This window comes from Myotis brandtii, unplaced genomic scaffold (genome assembly GCF_000412655.1).
Source record: "Myotis brandtii unplaced genomic scaffold, ASM41265v1 scaffold306, whole genome shotgun sequence".
Lineage (NCBI taxonomy): Eukaryota > Metazoa > Chordata > Mammalia > Chiroptera > Vespertilionidae > Myotis > Myotis brandtii.
This window is the reverse complement of record NW_005361698.1, coordinates 30001-36770: the sequence shown is the minus strand read 5'-3', so window position 1 is coordinate 36770 and position 6770 is coordinate 30001.

Genomic DNA, 6770 nt, shown 5'->3' with positions numbered 1-6770 from the left:
TTAATTTGCATACAGTCACTCTGATTGGCTGGTGGGTGTGGCTTGGGGCGTAGCGAAGGTACAGTCAATTTGCATGTTTCTCTTTTATTAGATTAGATTATACTAGAGGCCCAGTGCACAAAATTTGTGCACAGGTGCGGTCCCTAGGCCTGGCTGGCAGTTGAAGTGCAAGCATCTGGCATGGAAGGGCAAGGCCTAGCTGACCTCTGGGCCCTGGGCAGCACCTGGGGCCCCGGGCCCCCATGTGCCCCCCTCCACCTGAGTCATTGAGCCCCCACCCAGCTCCTTCAGTGCCTGGAAGCTGGGTGGCGTTCCTGTCCACCCCCACCCCCCCACCAATGCTGGTCGCCTTCTGTGGGGTGATCAGCAGGGCGATCGAGCCCCACTTGCACCCGCCTTGGCCTGGTGCCACCCACCCACCTGCTCCACCATCCCACTGCGGTCTCGCTCTTGTTGGGGTCCACCGGGGCTAGCAATGCCTCCACTGCTGCCCACTGCCAGTGCTGCATCGCCGACGCCAACCATGTTCTGTGCCACTCCCTGGTGGTCAGCGCACAACATAGTGAGCAGTCAAACTCCTGGTCAAACTCCTGGTTAAGAGGACCATTTGCATATTAGGCTTTTATTATATAGGATTATATTAAATTATTTTCATTATCACAGCTGCAAAAGAACAATTGTCATGGTAGGTAATGGTCACCCAGCACTTACTACATGCCTGGCCCTCTTCTAAGCACTTCACAGGGATTGTACTCACTTATCTTCCCAGGACCCCTAGAAGGCAGGTGCTGTGATTTGCATTAGACAGATGGGGAAACTTAGGCACGAAGTGGTGAAATGACTTGCACAGTCATAGGGCACTCCCTCTCCCCACCTCCCATCTCACATCAGAGGTCCTGGGCAAAACTCGTCTCTTCCACTTTTGGACCATGTGGTCTCAGACTGGTTAAGTGACTTCTCTGGGCCTCAGTTCTCCAGCTGTGAAATGGTCAGAACCTCAGCGAGCACAGGTGAGGGTCCTAGGGGAGTGAACAAGTTTCAGGGGCTCAGAGTGGATGTTATGTGCTGTAAACTCTAGCAGTTAGGATGGCCGTCTTCTCTGCCATGCCCTCTGCTGTGCGGAAGACAAGGGGAGCTCAATGTTCTGCCCCCTCTTCTTGTGTCACCAGCCCATGCCCAGCACCCTTCCAATCCCCAGATGGGGTCTCCGGATAGAGGGGGGTGTAACAGGAAGCCCCCTGCCTGAGACACAATGGCAGAGGAAGGGGCTGGCCAGCCCCACACGGATGAGCCCAGCTGTTGGCTCCAGGAGGCCGCACAACTATTGTGAGGCCAGACAGCTGTCCCCAAGCAGGAAGCACCAGAGAGTGAGGAAAAGGGGTGGGAGGCTGCTGGCCAGCCCTGACCCCAGACCCAGGGTCAGGGGGGACAATGGACCCTTTGTCTCCTCCTGCAGGCTGGACACCTGGGTTCTCCCCAAGCCAGGCTTTCAGAGTCCGCTTGAGCAAGAGTTGGTTCAAGGTCTTAGGGATCCCACACACTTGGACTTCAATTATTTCTCTAGTATTACTAATTTTGTCAAAATAGCATTAGATATTTCTTTTTCTTCATCACATGAACTACTAAAAACTACTATATTAGCCAACTATTAAATGTTGAGCAGAGCTTGGATTTTAGATGAAACACATGATTGTGGTACTGAAAAGGGGCAGAAATAGAATGTTGGGAACCAGCTAGTATTGTAAGAAATAGTAATCTTGCTCTGTTAACTGTGATTGTTTTATTCTGATTAAAGAAGGCACACTCTATCCTGGCTGGAGCTGACCTGGAGATTCAGCCCTTCCTCCCCATTTGGAGCTGCCTATCATCATGAGAAGATTAACAAAGATTTGTTACAGAAACCAGAATCACCAGCCCTTTGAAGATCCCAGCATTATTTTGCATACCTGTAGGCCTTTGTAAATCTCCAGCCTGCTTCCCTGTTAATTTTGGCACTCCCTTTGGCTATTTCCCTATGTAACCCCAGCCCTTGCATATCACTAATCCCTTTGAAGACCCCCCAGTCCTTTTGAATATCTGTAAACTGCCCTTTTTTCTACTTTTCCTTTGTAGTACTACCTATATAAGCAGCTGGCTTATGGTGGACTGCAGAGCAGATATTTATGGATAACCTGCTGGTCTCCCATACTGCCAGCAATATTGGAATAAATGATCAAATATGATTCAACCCTGCCTCTGATTATTTAGCTCATGTAGTGACAAGCAGCATGGACCTATTGTTTGTCTGGTTACAATACCAGAGACAATGGGTCCAAGGACGCCTATCACTACTTGAGCCAAATTAAACCATCTATTTATTATTGAAAGAGATATATGAGCATTTATTTCAATCATGCTTGCAGTATGGAGAGAGCAGTCACTCACCCTGGAAATTCTGCTCTAACATTTTAATTTTAAACAAACTCTTATATAGAGTTAGTGGGTGGGGAAAAATCTAAAGCTAGTGAATTCCCAGGGTCTGCCTTCTTTCATTGTCCTTGCAAATATTAGCCCTGGAATGCTCTCTCCCTTCAGATAGATTCCATCCCTGATCTGGGCCCCAGGATACCTTTTCTCCAGGACCTGATCTCCTTGTAACATGTCCTTCTGTTTCCCAGGGTCTGTAAGAAAACCTCTTATCTGTAGTTAGTAGGTGAATAATCATTAAACAACTGTAGTCCTACTCTTACTATATGTCCTTCCCCCTCTTATTTAGTATTATCATTTCATATCTGTGAAATTAGTTTTATATGGAAGGTGTCTTGTTGTTGAACTGTATTTTTCCTGTCCTGTTATATTTTCCCCTTATGGATTTTTAAAAAATATATTTTATTGTTTTTGTTACAGAGAGGAAGGGATAGGTATAGAGAGTTAGAAACATCGATGAGAGAGAAACATCGATCAGCTGCCTCCTGCACACTCCCTACTGGGGATGTGCCCGCAACCAAGGTACATGCGCTTGGCCGGAATCGAACATGGGATCCTTGAGTCCGCAGGCCAATGCTCTATCCACTGAGCCAAACCGGTTAGGGCCCCTTATGGATTTTTGACTCTGAATTCTTTCAGGGAAAAGGGGCATAGGGTCTCTTCTGTAGCTGTCCATTTTTTAACTGAATTGTTTGTTTTTTATGTTGAGTTGTATGAGTTATTTCTATATTTTACATTAATCTCTTACCAGCTCTATCATTTGGAAATATCTTCTTGCATTTAGTAGGTTGCTTTTTTGTCTTGTTAGTATTTTTGTTTTTGCTGTTGTTTTGTGCTGCTGTGCAAAGCTTTTTGGTTTGATTTAGTCCCATTTATTTTTTAAAACCTTTATTGTTGAAAGTATTACATATGTCCCATTTCCCCCCACCCCCCCCTTGATTGACCCCTTCTAGATTTCCCCTATCCCCGTCCCCAGGCCTCCACCCCCCATTTGTCTGTGTCCATGGGTTATGCATCTATGCATACAAGTTCATTGGTTGGTCTTTTCTCACCCGCCCACCCACTCCTGTCTTTTGTTTATTTTTGCTTTTGATGTCTGGCCAATTTTATCTTAGTCAGCTGATAAGCAAACATCTCATTTACTACCTTAACTGTCCTGTGCTATGAAAAATGACATATTACAATTTTCTGGGGCTAGAATGCTAGCATGTTTTGGAGGTGCTTATCCTGCCTACTATAAAATCTTTTTCAGTAATATATTACTTGGTCTCTCAAGGACCTTTATATAAAAGAATTAAAGGAGGCATTTTCAGGAGTATATTGTAAGGTTTAATCTGAGATGTAAGATTTAATCTGACCGAAGCCAATAAGTTGACCAAGACAAATAGGGTAAGAGCAAAAGATCAAGTTTATTGAAAGCTTTCGGGTGAGGTCCAGTGGTCCGAGAGCACAGGCCGGGGAGTCACACCCGCCTATGCCTGGCAGAGTTTATTTATGTTGCTGTCGGACCAATCAGGTTTGTTCACGGTAGCTTGTGGCGGGTGATTTTTTGAGCGGGAAGTTTGTACAGCTGCACCATGGCCATTCTGAGAAGTCCCGGGTGGCCATTATTGTCCAGCAGGATGTTAACACAGCTGTGACTTGGTCGTTCTGGTAGGTCCAGGGGACCGCTATTGTCCAACTCAGCAGGTGGGATTGGGGAAGTCCCTATTTTCCCAGCCTCAGACCTTACATATATCAGATTATATTCTTCAAGAATCCTTAAACAAAGTAAATGAACAATTAATTAATAACAGCCTCTCAAATTATTGAATACCCTATTAAAAATAATTACATGCAACTATGATTTTTTGTTCAGAAAATCTAAAACTACCTGCACCTGACACTAACAGAGAACCACAGACTTCTACTCAAAGGGAGGACCTCAGACCAGGACCTGCAGCATCAACATCACAGGGGTGATTGTGTGATTTTCAGAATCTCAAGCCCACGGGGACCTGATAATTCAGATTCTGCATTTGAACTAGACTCCTGGGTGACTTGTATGCACAGTGAAGTTGGAGAAGTGCTTGTCTAAACTAGGTGTTGTCACCTTCTCATGCTATCAATTGAGGCAGGATATTACGTGTGTTGGGCATTGTTGGTGTCCAGCAGCATTCATCAAACATTGCCAAATAGCCCCTGAGGCACAGTCATCTCTGGTTGAGAATCGCTGTTCACAGTGAAAGCTAGAGGTATACAGACAGAATTCCAATCAAAACCCCATCTCTTATCAGTTTGATCTCTGAGCAGATCAGTAATCTCATTTGAGCCCTATTCCTGCAATGGGGAATAGAGAATGAACTTTTCTAAAAATTACATCAGACAATTCTTATAAAATGCTTAGCTCAAGTCATGTGGCATAACAATATCTAAATATATCTCTTACTAGAGGCCCAGTGAACAAAAATTTGTGCACACCCGGCCTGTGCCCTCTTGCAGTCTGGGACCCCTCGGGGGTGTCTACTTGCCAGCGGGGAGCAGGCCTAAGCTGCAGTCGGACATCCTTAGCACTGCTGAGGAGGCGGGAGAGGCTCCCTCCACCACCGCTGTGCTGGCAGCCATCAGCCTGGCTTGTGACTGAGCAGACTTCCCCCTGTGGGAGTGCACTGACCACCAGGGGGCATCTTCTGCATTGAGCGTCTGCCCCCTGGTGGTCAGTGTGTGTCATAGTGACCAGTCATTCCCAGTTGTTCTGCTTTGAGGGTCAATTTGCATATTACCATTTTATTATATAGGATAGAGGCCTGGTGCAAGGGTGAAGGCCGGCTGGTTTGCCCTGAAGGGTGTCCTGGATCAGGGTGGGGGTCCCGCTTGGGTGCCTGGCCAACCTGGGTGAGGGGCTGAGGGCCGTTTTCAGAGGTGGTTAGGGGTGATCAGGCAGGCAGAGGTGGTTAGGGGTGATCAGGCAGGCAGGCAAGCAAGCTGTTAGGAGCCAATGGTCCCGGATTGCGAGAGGCAGTTGGACATCCCCCAAGGGGTCCTGGATTGGAGAGGGTGCAGGCTGGGCTGAGGGACCCCCCCACCCCCATGCACGAATTTCGTGCACTGGGCCTCTAGTGTTAAAATATAAAATACTTAAAACATTGCTTCCTATTGACTGCAAAATAAACATAGTTGTTAGCAGTTGTTTGGTAAGAAGTCATATTTCTACTCCATTGCTTACATTTCTGAGATTTTCTTTTTACTCCCTCAACTTTTGGAGGACTGACTCATTGTAGAAAATAACCTTTGCTTTTGGCAAAATGTAGAAGGTACCAAGGAAACAAGTTCAGGATGAGCACACAATAGGAAGGAATGACTGACATTGAGTGTGATGTTATGATGACCTCTCAGCACCAGCAATATCTGAGACACATGCTTTCCTTTGTTTTCACTTGGGGCACTTTTTCTATACATTGTTCTTATTTGAAATCATGTATTTAGCTCAAGGTATAAACTTTTCTTGTGTAATCATGGGCCAGAAAATATTATCTTGAGAGATATAGAAAGTTTAAGCATTATCACCAGAAAACTGCATTCTACTGGGAAAAGTTTAACCAGGAAAGCAGTCTGTGGAATATACCTATGTTTTTCTTTTCTTATTTATTTACTAGAGGCTCGGTGCACAAAAATTTATGCACTCAGGGAAGGGGGGCGCCTCAGCCCGGCCTATTCCCTCTTGAAGTCTGGGGCCCCTCGAAGGATGTCCACCTGCTGGCTTAGGCCCGCTCCCTGGGGGATTGGGCCCAAGCTGGCAGTCAGACATCCCTCTGGCAGACCGGCAGCCCTCGAGGGATGTCCACTTACCAGCATGGAGCAGATCTAAGCTGCAGTCGGATAGCCTTAGTGTTGCTGAGGAGGCGGGAGAGGCTCCCGCCACCACCGCTGTACTGGCAGCCATCAGCCTGGCTTGTGGCTGAGCAGAGCTCCCCTTATGGGAGTGCACTGACTACCAGGGGACAGCTCCTGCATTGAGCATCTGCCCCCTGGTGGTCAGTGTGTGTCATAGTGACTGGTCATTTCTAGTCGTTCTGCTATTGGGGTCAATTTGCATATTACCCTTTTATTATATAGGAGTGCCTGGCCAGCCTGGGTGAGGGGCTGATGGCTGTTTGCAGGCTGGTCACACCCCATTCAGGGTGGGGGTCCCCACTGTTGTGCCTGGCCAGCCTGGGTGAAGGGCTGATGGCTGTTTGCAGTCTGGTCAAGACCCCCCCCCCCCATGGGGACCCTCACCCCATGGAGGTTTGGCCAGCCTGGGTGAGGGGCTGATGGCTGTTTGC